The sequence below is a fragment of the Callospermophilus lateralis genome, chromosome 7 (assembly GCF_048772815.1).
Source record: "Callospermophilus lateralis isolate mCalLat2 chromosome 7, mCalLat2.hap1, whole genome shotgun sequence".
In the NCBI taxonomy this organism is placed as follows: domain Eukaryota; kingdom Metazoa; phylum Chordata; class Mammalia; order Rodentia; family Sciuridae; genus Callospermophilus; species Callospermophilus lateralis.
Genome location: NC_135311.1, coordinates 62,455,006 through 62,469,679, shown reverse-complemented (window position 1 = coordinate 62,469,679; position 14,674 = coordinate 62,455,006). Strand labels below are relative to the sequence as shown.

The 14,674-nt window shown below is 31.9% G+C and overlaps 1 pseudogene across 1 annotated transcript in view; it reads right to left on the bottom strand.

Annotated features, from left to right (window-relative positions):
* Positions 1 to 14,674, bottom strand: part of LOC143405123 (glycogen debranching enzyme-like) — a 66,331-nt pseudogene that overhangs the window by 9,618 nt on the left and 42,039 nt on the right. The window contains exons 24-30 of the transcript XR_013091975.1: positions 14,423 to 14,525; positions 12,586 to 12,811; positions 10,999 to 11,110; positions 4,482 to 4,617; positions 3,403 to 3,514; positions 2,499 to 2,711; positions 1,272 to 1,369 (exon numbers count right to left, since the gene is read on the bottom strand). The product of XR_013091975.1 is annotated as a glycogen debranching enzyme-like (transcript). The remainder of the gene's footprint in view (positions 1 to 1,271; positions 1,370 to 2,498; positions 2,712 to 3,402; positions 3,515 to 4,481; positions 4,618 to 10,998; positions 11,111 to 12,585; positions 12,812 to 14,422; positions 14,526 to 14,674) is intronic.

Below are 14,674 nucleotides of genomic sequence, written 5' to 3'. Positions count from 1 at the left end.
ATCATCAGACTACAAATAGCAATTCAACATACATTCTGATAGTATGTAGAATTTATAACATATTTATGCAGCAAACAATATTACAAAAATTATTGTAACAGATAATACAAGGGCTATGTATACTTGATTTAATTTAAATACAAAGGTTTTTTTTTTAAGTAAGATAGATGTGGCCACAAAAATAAACTTTGTGTTTTAGTTTTGATCAGTGCTTCTGAATGACTCTGAAAATATGAGTATCTCAGAATGTAGTTAAAACATACAAAATTTTGCATCTCATGATGGAAATGAGTACATAGTAAAGTAGGAAAATTCTACAAAGGTGAGATTCTGTCATCAATTCATACAGAAAGCAAGTTGATAACAAATATCAAGTTTTAAAGAAAAATCATAAAGGAAAAACAGAAGAGTTATTTGAAACTCAAGGAAAAAAACAAAGTTGGAAAGGACAAGAAATACATGATGGCATAAACCCACAAGTGTAAAATAAAAATGATGGATATAAGTAAAAAGAGTAGTATGGATATAAGTAAAAAGAGTAGTATTTACTTATGGATATAAGTAAAAAGAGTAGTATAATTACAAAGAAAGGATGGATAAGACTAATATTGAGAACAGAATTAAATCCTCACCTGTCATCACTATATGTGAATATACCTAATAATTAAAATATCATAAAACAGCAGCATATACTTTCTTTTAGAAATGTAGAAACAGCTATTAGTAGAAACAATATAGAAAATAATGACCACCTTTGAGGAGTAGAATTGAGGTGAAGAAAGGAAGCAAGGGAATGAATTTTTTTTCTTTTTGTGGTGCTGGGGATTGACCCCATGTAATGTTTTCCATAAATTCTCTTAGGTATATGCCCATATGGTCCAAATTCTACAAAAAGGCACAGATAGATGATAGTGATGCTTCCTTCTAGATAAAGGGGTTTAAATTAATTTTGTGTTTTTCATATATATATATCTGTAACTTCTAATGTTTATAATAATCATTTACCACCTTTATAATCAGAAAAATGCACATCCAAAAATATTCATGACATTAGTTTTATAAACTAAAACTCTAATTGATTATTGAATACAGAATAAGACAGAGGCATTCTGAGTACTGATGCTTAATGAAAGTACAGATGACACTTTTAAAAACTCAATCTGAATGAAATTTTGGAAATGTTATCGATAAGAAAAATTAATAGCTGGTGTTAATATATTTGGATTAAATATAATCCTAACAACATTCTTAATACTTAGATTCCAACTTACTCAGGATCTAAAGTTTTCATGCCAAGGGGACCAAGTAATTTTTTTTCTGCGATCTCCAATCCTCTCCATGCTTTTTCTGTAGTAAACAGCTCAGGGGCCTAATGAATGTCAAAAACAAATATACAACTTTTTCACATCACAGAAGAATTACTTTCCACCTACATATACAAATCATCATCTTGAAAAAGAATGAATATATTTAAAAATACAGTGTGGGCAGAATTTAAGAGTAGATGCCTAACCAGATTTAATTCCATGAGGCTAACTTGGAAGCACTGTTCTAGGCCTTAGAAGTTAGGAAAATGTGTGGATATTCTTCAAAAACAGGAAGTTGTCATAGTTATTAGGAATATAGAACTCACTTCAACTCATGTAATTTATTCTTTATAATATTTACAAGAGTTTCCTTTAAGGTATATCTGAACCCACTTTCTGCTTCTAGGATCATAATAAAATGTAGAACAGTGTAAAGTTACTTGTAATACAGAGAAGGAGAAGAGGATCTGCATTAATTTTGGTGGTTGGCCTACAGTTAATGATTAATAAAATCAAATGCACATTGAACCAAAGCTGTCCTGTGTGCCTGTGTGTTTTTCATTCTAGTGTAATTTATAATACCATGTTTAGTTATGTTTTTGACAAAATGGAAACAGCTAGGCAGGCATGGACAAACATAAACCTCTATTTTATTGCCCTCATAGTTTAGGCAGAATTTAAAAAGGAGAGACTCTAGAATCCTTGGCTATACATACTTTATTAATTATCAATAAAAGAGCATGTGAATTTAAGCTATTCCTGGTAATTCACTACTCCAGAACTTCCCATCTAGCATGCTGAGGCACTGGTTGTGGCACAGATGATTGGAAATACAGACATCTTTAGCTTTCAGGACAACTGGGTGGGTCAGGGGCTCATGGAAGCAGCTGGATTTGGCATATACAGCAAAATCCAAGCACAGTGTCTTGTAAAAATATCATTTTCTAAGTGTATTCAGGATGTGAAAAATACATCAGGAAAATACTTCATTGATCATCTTCCATTGTTTTCTATTTTTTGATACTGATTGGTAAATGTTAAAGGTGATAAGCAGACCTTTTTAATTATAAAAGACTATATAAAACTAGCTAGTAAGCAATATCCTTTTCTGCAGTTCAATGAAAACAGTAAAAAATAAAAAAATTAAGTAAATTCTGTTACAATTTGGACAGTAACAAACACTTCACTTACCACGACCATTGCTATAGTAAAATTAGGCCTGAGCTGGTAGTCACACCAAGGACTTGAAGCTCCATAACTGTCTTTGTATATGCCACGTTTGTGAACTAGATTTGGATGCTTCTCATTAGAATCAGAAGAATCTTCTGAAACATGAAACAGTTTCTCAAAGTTGTCTTGTATTTTTCTGTTCCATCTCTTCATTTGAGACTGTTACAACTTTTCCTGGAAAATGATGAAAAGACATGGCAGTTTCAGACATTTAAAGCAATTCAAACCTCTAATAAGAGCCAAAAAGTCGTATTTAGTACACTTATTACTTTTTATCTACTAGGGAAAAATAAATTGGCCACTTTTTGAAAATGTAGCTAGCCTAAATTGAGATGAGATATAAAACATTCACTGTATTTCAAAAACTCAGTACTTCCCAAAATATAAAATAGGTCAGGAATAATTTTATATTGACTACATATTGAATCATATTTCACACACATTATCTTAAATGAAACATAATTAACTTCATCTGTTTCTTTTTACTTTTAACAAATGAATTAGAAAATTTTAAATTATTTATGTGGCTCAAATAATATTTCAATTGGATAGAATTTTCTCAAAAAAGATGTAAAGATTTCAAAATTGTTCATGAAAGTAGAACCTGTTCACAGTCACATTAAGATAAAAGAAAAGCACAAAAAGGCAGTAACTATGTTGTTTTTCTTACCTCAGTTTAAACTGCTATCAAAAATATGGTTAGTAACTAGATTTGCTACAATTTCCATAGAGTAGATTAATGATTTTCCTTTCTTCTTGAAATTTATGGTTTTCTAATATTAGCTAACTGCATCAAATGATGAGTACATAGTTAAAAATACAGACAGTATTACAAGTTTCTTTGTAAATAAAAGGAACAGCTTACCATGTCTTTTTACTCTAACTTCATGATAAGGAAAAATATTTTTTGGGATAATTCCAGCAACCAACGAACGGCAGATTTACACAAGCCCACAATTTCCACAGCAGACCCATCTCTAAAATTAAAAATAAATTTTATTCTCTAAGTAGGATTCATTTAGGCTCTATTTTAAGAAGGTATTCAATAAACAATTCTGATAAATAGTATAACCATTTCATTATAAAAGCAACTATCTAATAAGAAATCCTAACTTTATAAGGAATATATAATTTTGCTGGGGACTGAAACCAGGCCTCACCCAAGTTAGAGAAGTGTTCTACCAGGGAGCTACACCCCCTCAGTCTAGTAGCAACTATTTTAAAATTATTTTTTAGATAATTCTGATTGAAGATAAAATTTGAAGAAAAGAGCTTCTTAGCTTAATATAGTACAAGAAGCTATTTGTTGATAGCTTCTGAAATAAAAAAAGAAAAATGACAAATTCTGGGACAAAAGTTTAAAGAATTATGAAGAAAAAAGATTCCCTTTTATGAAGTGAAAAGACTTCATAAAAGACAGAACAATTGATGGTTGCTCATATTTACAAAAGATATGCACAATGAAATATTAACCATTGGGATAATAGATCATAAGACTTGATTTTGAAGTACTTGCAGAGGCTGAAACCATGATAATTTCTAAAAAAAAAAAAAGAACAGACAGCATTGCTATATAACATATATCAAAAGGAACATATCTGCATGACAAGGAGAAAGAAAGGATGAGTCAGAAAATAGAAGAGAGGCAGATTTTTATTGATTTACTATGAAGAATACATCATTAATAGAGTAAAAGATTCTACAAGTATGTGTTTTTAAAAACTAAAATGGTAAATTAAAGGGCATAATTAGGGGCTGGGGTTGTGACTCAAGTGGTAGAGTGCTCACCTAGCATGCCTGAGGCACTGGGTTCAATCCTCTGCATGACATAAAAATTAAAAAAAGGTATTGTGTCCACCTACAACTATATATATATATATATATATTTAAAATTTTTTTTTTAAAAAGGGCATAATTACGAAAGCACTTCAAAATAAACACTACCTTGGAGTGGCTGGGATTCCTCTGTTTCTAGCTCTGTCACTTTCTCCCATTTTATCCATCCATGTGCCACAATTTAAGCGATTTCCTCCATAAACAAATCCTGTTTTGTCATCAACCCCTGCAGTTATATTAAAACCTAAAAAACCCAAAACATGTATAAAACAAATATTCTATAACCGGTACATATTATATATAGCAAATGAAAATTAATATTTTATTTAAAATATTTATACAATTTATAGGAATATAATAAACCAGGACAACTATTCTGAAGATCAACTTGGTAATATCTTAAAAATTAGAGACATAAAATTGAACAGTACTTACATTTCTTTCTAAATATACTCTAGGGAAGTCCTTACTTCTGTGTACATGGAGATACTTATAAGAATATTCATCATTACATTGCTTTTATCAGCAAAAAAAATAAACCACTCAGTAGAGGAATGATTAAATGCTGTTTATATATGGGGAAACACCCTATACCATATAAAATTTAAAAAGTAGATTTATGTGAACAAAAATACCCAAGACAAAATGATTGAGTAAACAAGTCATAAAAGGAGATGTACAATAAAAACTTTTTCTGTAAAATCTTAAAACATAGATAACACTAATGTACACAGCTATGCATGTCTATCTGGTTTATATGAAACTCATGAAATTATACAGGTATTTGTGTATAATTTTTAAATACATCAAATATTTATACAGTGAATATGTTATAGTACACTGAATATATACAACACAACATAGATCACATGTAATTTGCATATACTCAAATACACACAAAAGTCTAAAGCATTAAAAATATACATGGAAATAGTGAACCCTGATTATAAGACAGTCATTAATTCTAGAGAGGAAAGGAAGAAAAGGAGAGATGAAGCTTTGAATATACCTGATATGGCTTATTTCTTTTCAAACAAAAACAGAAAGATCTGAATAAAATATAACCAAATGTTAATATCTGCTTAATTTGAGTACTAAGTTTGAGGTAGAATTTATACCACTATCTGTAAGTTGAAATGAAAAACGAAATTAATTCCAAGATATCACAAAATATGTTCTTTAAATATAAAATCTATTTCTATTGATTTACTGAAGGATAAAAGAACTATAAGTGATTGTCAGCAACTAACTTGGGTTAGCAGGGTTAGTATTTGGATGTTACTGCTAGAAATAATAAATTAATGATTTTAAATTAATATATAAAATGTAATTTTGAACATACAATATTTGCCAATGAGTGTAGTGAGTTACCTAGAAAAGGTTCATTACGTTATGTTAAAAATGGTGCCATTATAACATATTAATATATTTTAAATGTAATATTATATTTTAATATGATAAATTATAAAACCATAATCATATTTTAAAATCAAAAGACATATATTTCATTCTAATATTTTTATACAGTAATATTTTTATAAATGGCTTATATCCAAATATTTTTTATTTACTAGATTTCACATTTGTGTGTCATAAGTATCATTTTGTAATTTTTTCATTCTGGTCAATGTAAATATTTTCTGTTAATTGTAAAGGCTGCTTCTTCCTTTTATATAATTATAAATGATGGTATGATCAATATCATCATATGTGTTTTAGATTATTTCATAGGCTAGATACCTAGGAGCAGATTAAATTAATAAAAACATAAATATTTTATATCTCTTTTTTATTTATATATGACAGAGGAATGCATTACAATTCTTATTACATATATACAGCACAATTTTTCATATCTCTGGTTGTATACACAGTATATTCACACCAATTCATATCTTCATACATGTACTTTGTATAATAATGACCATCACATTCCACCATCATTAATAACCTATGCCCCCTCCCTTCCCTTCCAACCCCTCTGCCCTATCTAGAGTGGAACAGGGAATGGGAATATGGGAGGAATATTTTATATCACAATAAATACATTTGTAAATTTTTTTTTTTGAAAGGTTCTTGCTAAGTTGCTTAGGGCCTCACTAATTTGCTGAGGCTGGTTTTCAACTGGCAATCCTCCTGCTTTAGTCTCTCAAGCCATGGGATTACAGACATGCAACACCATGCCTGACTGTAAATTATTTTAAAAAAGGAATGCCATCACAAATTGGTGTGAATATACTTAGTATACAACCAGAGATATGAAAAATTGTGCTCTATATGTATAATAAGAATTGCAATGCATTCCACTGTCACATATAAATAAAAAAATAATAAAATAAAATAAAAAAGGAATGCCATCATTAGTATATAAATACTTCTCAAAACTAAACATTTTTGATTTTGTTTGAATGGATCCCTCCCCACAAATTTAAAAATTGTAATACTGGCCTCCAGTGTATCTGAATGTGACTTTATTTAGAAACTGAACTTCACAAAGGTAATCAAGTTACAATGGTCATTAGGGTGGACCCTAATCCAATCTGACTGGTATTTTTAAAAGAGGAGATTTGGGCACAGACATACCCAAAGGGAAGATGATGTGAACTATAGGAAGAATGCCATGTGAACATGAAGATCCCATACTAAATAAAGAGAGAGGCTTGGAACAGATTTTCCCTCACAGCCTTTTGGAAAGTTGCTTTTTCTCTTCACCCTTGAATAGATCCAGTATTTGAAGAAAGTGGGTGGCAACTGTTTTGCCCCTTCTCTTTTCTAGGGTGTACTCTACATGTGACTGTGACTTCCAAGGAAATTTGTTTGCTATTTGCTGGGGTTTTTGGGGGGAAGAGGAGAGGGGAATTAATTTCTAACTTCTCCCACTGATAAATAAACTACATGGATTGAGTTTGTAATCAAAAAACATTTTTTTTCCTGTCAGTCATTGTCTTATATACTTAGCACAGATTTGCAATTTAAAAATGTATGGCCTTCTTGGAACCCAGCTATAGACTTTGCACATAGTGGTGTGGTGCCAGAAGACAAATGCCTACAGAACGACTGGCATCCTTTCAGGTTTGAGAATGTTGGCCTGCTTCATTAAGAATCCAGGGATGTGGGGAGAATACTTACCAACAAGGGGAACAGCCAGGGGAAGTCCTTTATTTCTGTTTGGCATATAAAGACCCTTTATCCCATTGAGATTCTCTAATGAAAATCATGGAAACAGTCTGGAAGAGAATCTCTGTAAGTTTTAAGAGGATTTTTTTTTCTTCCAGCTTATTTTGGTTGTAATTTCTAGTTTTTAAAATGTTAGATGGAAAATTTAATTTTAGAAATTTTTATCACAAAAAAACCTCAAAAAACAACAACAAAAAAGAGGAATGGAATTCTGATACACATACAACATGGTTGAACTGTAAAAAAATTATGCTCAATGAAATAAGCCAGAAACAAAGGGCAAATATATTATTATTTCAATTATATGAGGTACACAGATGCTATGATTTAGATGTGCTGGAAGCTTTAAGAGGTGTGGCCTGAAGAAGGTGGTTGAGTCACTGGAGACATTACCATTGGAAAAGATCAATGATGCCTTTCAGAGTGGGTTAAGTTCCAAAGAATAAGAATGATCCCGACCCGTAAATCTCTGCCTTTCTTTCTTGTCATGGGATCTTCCCCACACATAATCTCTCCCACTATGAGGTTATCTGGCGTGATGTGATATAACCAAGAGGGTCCTCACCAGAGGCCAAACTCAACAGGGATGCTTCAGCTTATACTTTCAGCCTCCAAACCTTTGAGCTAAACAAATCTTTTTCTTTATAAAGTGGCCTGCCTCAAGTATTTTGTTATAGCAACAGACACTGGACAAATACATTCAAATACTTAAATACATAGACACAGAAAGTATAATAGCAATTTTTAGGAGCTAGGGAATGAGTACTTATTGTTTACTGGATAGTTTCTGTTTGGGATGACAAAAAAGTTCTGGAGATGGATAGTAATGATGGCTACACAACAATGTGAATGTAGTTAAAGCCACTGAACTGTACACTTACAAATGGCTAAACTGGGACATTTTATAATATAAATTTTATTTTATTTTATTTTTTTAGAGAGAGAGAGAATTTTAATATTTATTTTTTAGTTTTCGGCAGACACAACATCTTTTGTTTTTGTATGTGGTGCTGAGGATCGAACCTGGGCTGCACGCATGCCAGGCGAGCACGCTACCGCTTGAGCCACATCCCCAGCCCTAACAAAAATTTTAAAACAATATTTTTAAAATGCTTAACAGTCAAAAAACCAGCAATCCAATTAGAAAATAAGCAAATGACACAATTAGGGATGATGAATGGCAAATAAGTACATGAAAAGATGTTTAACATTAGAGAAATGCAAATATTGTATAGCAGTCTACACAACCATTAGCACTTCTTTGAAAACAAAACAAAACAAAACTCCATAACAACAAATGGTGATTCAGTGTAGATGAAAATCAACCAGAATGGTACAACCATTCTGGAACATTGTTTGGCAATTTCTTATAAAATAAAACAGGCACTCATTATATGACTGATTCATATCCTTGGGCATTCCCTGAGAAATGAAACATATGTGTCATGTAAAAATTTACATATGAAATATTCATATTAGTTGTATTAGTAAAAAAATGGAAGTACCTAAATGTCCTTCAGTGGATTAAAGGTTAAATAAATTCTGACATCACTAAGAGGGAATACTATTCAGCAACAAAAAGAAATAAACTACCAATGCATGCAACCGCTTGGATGGATCTCAAGGGCATTATGATTAATGAATAAAACCACTCAAAAAGTTATAAGAAGTATATTCAATTTACATAACATTCTCAACCTAATAAAATCATATATAGAGAGAACTGATTAGCAGTTGTTAGAGTTCAAGTATGGCAGTAGAGTGGGTAGGTGTTAACTATAAAGGCAGACACAAAGACCTTTGTGGTGATGGATTAGTTCTGTATCTTGATTGTGGTAACGGTTACATGAAGTTATACATGGAGTCACATTTCACAGAGCTACATGCACACATATATGCAAGTGTGAGCATATATGCACAAACACACAGACACACAGATGAGAAAATGTAAAAACTAGAAACCAAATCAGGTTTAGTTAACGGTTAATAGCCTAGTTAACAGTATCACACTAATGTCAATTTCCTAAAGATACTTCAGTTATATAAGACATCCCCATTGGGAGAAGCTAAGGGAAACTGTGTGAATGGTTCATGGTTCTCCATGTATCACTTTTTTGCAAACTTTTATGAATCTCAAATTCTCTCTAAACTATAAAGTTAAAAAATTGATACGCATGGCATTTGCTATTAGATGGATAGAACTGGAGAACAGCAACTAAGTGAAATAAGACAGATCCAGAAAGTCAAGGGTATACTGTTTTCTTTCATATGCAGAAGCCAGAAACAAGGAAAAAAGAAAGGGGTACAGATCCCATGAAAATTGAAGGGAGATCAGTGGAGCAGAGGGGGAGGGAGACAGGATGGGAAAAGAGAGGAACAGTAGAATGCAATTGACCAAATTATGATTTTCACCTTTATGTGCATCTATAAATCACCAATTAAAACTATATAAATAAATAAATAACCAGTAGAGCAGAGGAAAGGGAATATGGCTGGGTTAACATGGGTGGAGGGAACAGGGGAAGAAAAGAAGAAGCAGTAGGGACTGAAGTGGAGCAAATGTTTGTGTGATTATCTCAAAATGAACCCAAAATTTAATGCACTAACAAAATATTAAAATGACATATAAATAAAATAATACATGTTTTATAAAAATAAATACACAATAAATGCATTAGAATGATTCTCTAAGAGAAATAGGGGAAAAATGAAACAATCAGCCTTGCATTGGCTAGTAATGATTGTGTGCCATAAAATAAGGAAGAAGTTAAAAGTTTATCAATTTTAACTTGATAAACATATACCCTTTTTGTAAAAACTGTTTTATAGGAGCCTAAGCCAAAGAGAGAGACCAGGGAAAAAAATCATAGTTTGCCACTTAGTAGCTCTGTGGTTTTGGGTAGGCTACTCTTCAGTTTTCTCATTTAGTAAAAAGAAAAACAAAATTACTTGTTCCAAATGTTCTTGGGAGAATTAAACTGGAACAACATAGGTTAAGTAGTTAGCACAATGCCTACCAGATAATGACTCAATTCATTGCAATTAATATTGATATTATTGGGGCTGGGGATGTGGCTCAAGCGGAGGTGCGCTCGCCTGGCATGCACGGGGTGCTGGGTTTGATCCTCAGCACCACATAAAAATAAAAATGTTATGTCCACCAAAAACTAAAAAATAAATATTAAAAAATTCTCTCTCTTTAAAAAAATATTGATGTTATCATTATAAATTGTAACCATCAATATTACAATTAATATTGGCGACTAGAATGATATGAAATTTCATATTTCCTCTAGAAATTAAAAACTAGGTGAGATCAGAAACAGTATTATCTTTCTCATTGTTACATCCTAAGGTTTTGCACCCATTACTGCAAAGTGAGAGAATGATTACAAGGTTTAATTTCTCTGCATCAGTGAATATTCACTATGGAGTTAAATTTCCATACCTTCGTCCTTCATGTTTCGATCTATCTGTGGTCCAGCATTCCTTTCTCGGAACTGTATGCCCTGCATGTGTCTTTGCATGGCTTCCTGTATTACTTCAAACAATGGTTGATCCTGTTTGAGACAGAATGGATGTGACCTCTATTAGAAACTACATACTGATCTTCTCCTAAATCCCACAACTTAAAAATGTGAAAACACATACTTTTCTTTGGAGGGAGAAATAAGGATTGGAGTAGGCCCAGGGAAAAGCAACAGCAGCTCTCACTACACAAAATAATACAATCTGTCATATGAATATTTAACATTAGTAGTTTTAACTATTTAGGCCTGTGACAAAATAATTTGTAATTTTGCAGATAGGTGAAATGATGAGCTTGAATAGTTTTTATCAGAACAATAAACAATAATGAGTTTAGCTTGTCATTTAGCACCTAAATATTCTTACTCCTCTGCACATATAGGTAATAGTAATTAAATTATGTGCAAAAGTGGTACTCTCAAACATGGGAATCTATGATGACTTCAGAAAATATCCCAGTGAATGTAAAGAGTCCACAGATAATTTTCTTTGTCCATATTAATAATAAAGTAATACTTAGGATAACATATAGGGAGATATATAATTGTATTTTTAAAAAATAAGGTGAAGCATATAAACTAAAAATGAAATTTAGAGTCCTTGTATATTTGATTATACTTTATACTTTATTTTTTAAAAAACCTGTAAATAAATCTGAATCTATCATATAAAAATTCTTGATATAGTTATAAAATGTATGAAGCACATAAAAATACTGTGCAACTTTTACCAAATTGTGAGAAAATAAATAGATCTAAAATAAATACCTACTTGATAACATTAACCCATGTAGGACAATGGAACATAGATAAAGAATTATTTTTTGACAAATGTTTTTTGAGTACTTCATGGTAAATATAAACATCATGGGGACACAAACATGCTAGCCCTGAAGCAGTTTTCACCACCCCTGAAGTCTTATACTGAACACATGATAACAAAAGCAGATCAGAAGTGACAAAAACGTAGTATTATTGCACATTCCCTATTGGGGAAAAACACTCAAAAATGTTTATCAGTTCAACATTGTTCATAAGATAGACTCTGAACTACCTGGATTGGTTGACAAAGCCCTCTACACCTGGTTCACCCTTTCCATATTCTCTCACTACCCTCAGGTGTTTTACACAGAAATTGAAACTAGGCTGAGCAGTATGTCCTAAACTGTGCTTCAACTCAATATGTTTCACTGTTCCTTTCATCTTTCAAGTCTTCCCATACCCTCCACAAACTCTCCTAAAATCCTACTCACATTTTAAGAGTCCATTCAGGTGAAATTTTAGCTACTTTATAAGTCCTCCTCCCTGAGTCCCACCTACTACTCCTCTCTCCCTTGTATGACACTGCATAGTACTACTTGTCCATCTTTGCAATGACCATGTTTATGTGGACACATCATCTCTTCTAAAATGTTACAAGCTCTTTAGGCAAGAAGCAGTTTTATTTTTACTGTGTATTAGGAAATAAGTCATATTTCAAGAAAAATGTTTTAATAAATTCTCTTTACCAGTGTGCCAGCAGGCAAAGGAGCAGAATCATCTGTTGGATACATTCTGGAAACTGGGCACTTGAGAATGTCTACACCATTTGGAACCATTTTACAGTAATCTTGAATACACTGGAGCCACCACCACACAGCATCCCGGCAATTGTATCTGGCATAAGTTCCTTCACCGAGGAGATTAGGAATGAGACCATGCCTCAGGGTACCAGCAAATGCTAAAATAATATTCCTAAACAACAGAATTGAATGCATCATTTGAAATGAAAACATACTGTTAAAAACTGAAGACAAACATGTTCACTTTTGGTGACTGTGTCATGAAATATTTTCTCACTTGTCCTTATTTCTTTTTGTATATATTTTTAGAAAGCGGTCATAATATGATAAACAAGCAATGAATTGAAAGTAAGAGATTTTGGTTGCAGCCCTGGCTTTTTCTCTAACAATTTGTGACTTTCCCTCTTTGGAACAGTTTTTTCATCTGTGCAGTCGGGGATTGGGTTGGGTGATTTTTAAAACTCCTTACAGCTCTAGATTCTACTTTTGAAATCCACAGTATTTCAAAATCCAAGTAATTATTAGGCATAAACTTTTATTTTATAACATACCAAAAGCAAAGCAAATATATAAGAAACCGATGGCTAAAAGCTGACATTTAAAAAACCACTCATTTTTTAAAAATTGGTATTTAAAATTTAAAAGTAGTATTCTACTATCATATACCAAATGAGATGTAAGATTTGGTGTATCTGGTGTATTGTAAGATGGAGTTGTGTTCTGGAAAGATCATAAAACTAAGAAATAAGATGGCTGAGGTCTAAATCCTAGCTTTGCCACCTGTATGATCTTCGAAAAAGTTATTTAAAAACATCTAGACTCTAATGCTTTCTAACTAAAACATTCAGAAATTTTATTAATTCTATGTTTCAGTTTAATGTTTGTCCAGCAATAGTACAATAGGAAAGTTTTGTTTTCTAAAATACAAAAGGGTTCGTATGCACATGACATTCCCCAATTAATAAAAGGTGAGAGTACTAGCAATCTTGACCATCCAGAAAAATATCATACACATGAAAACTGAATAAAAAGATTTCTGATCCATGAATACCTCTACAAAGGGAGGAAGGAAAACCACCCCTGTGGTATAGCTAGTCAAAATAGTTGTTCCATTTCGCATTTCCTATCCAGACTTCCAGTTGGTGACTGCTACCTAGATGATGTGAATACAGTTTCTCCTACTAACCTTGCCCTCTTCATCCCCAGGATAAGATTCAGGGGATCTGCCATAGGCACAAAGAATAGGCATTTCTAACAAGTTCTTAGATGATGGTGTTAGTACTGGTTTGTGGAACATTCTGAATCACACAGCTGCAGAACTTTCTTTTCAACCTCCAATAAATTTATTTATATTATTGTGTGACATAAGAAAAGATCATTTTGAATCTGGAAACTGGAGCTTACAAGCTTGCAACAAACAGAAGGAAACCTGCTATCTTTTTTTTTTTTTTTTTTTCTGTAAGACTCAACAAGCCAGCAGTAACTTCATTATAAAAGACATAAAATGATCAAAAATTTTATCTTATAAAAATAAACTTACAAATTCTGAAAATAACCTAACCTATAATATGAATGAATAGATCTTGGTAAATTCAAAGAGTTTTCCCTCCTTTAAATTTTTCCTATATTTTTCAATGAACATTTATAAAAATACCATTGAAAAATTTATGGAAAACATACCTCTCAAATGTTGAGATTAGATGGATCAGAAGAAAGGTTTGAAGAACATATAGAAAACACTAAGACATAAACTTACATTGCAACTTTTTAGATGATCTCTTACCTGGCTTCTAAATATCGTCCAGTAACTAGCAGTAAACCTTTAAGTGCAATAAAAATATCCCTTCCCCAGCAGCGGAAAAGACCAGAAGAAAAATGAGGTAAGCCTAACAGAAAAGATAAATACATGTAAATATAAATATAATAAACTGTATTATCACACAATAATAGTTACTCTAAACATGAGGTAGAAGAGTAAGTTACAATGTGTCTGCAAACACTAAAATTATCTGCAAAATGTATGCCTGGTATGTCA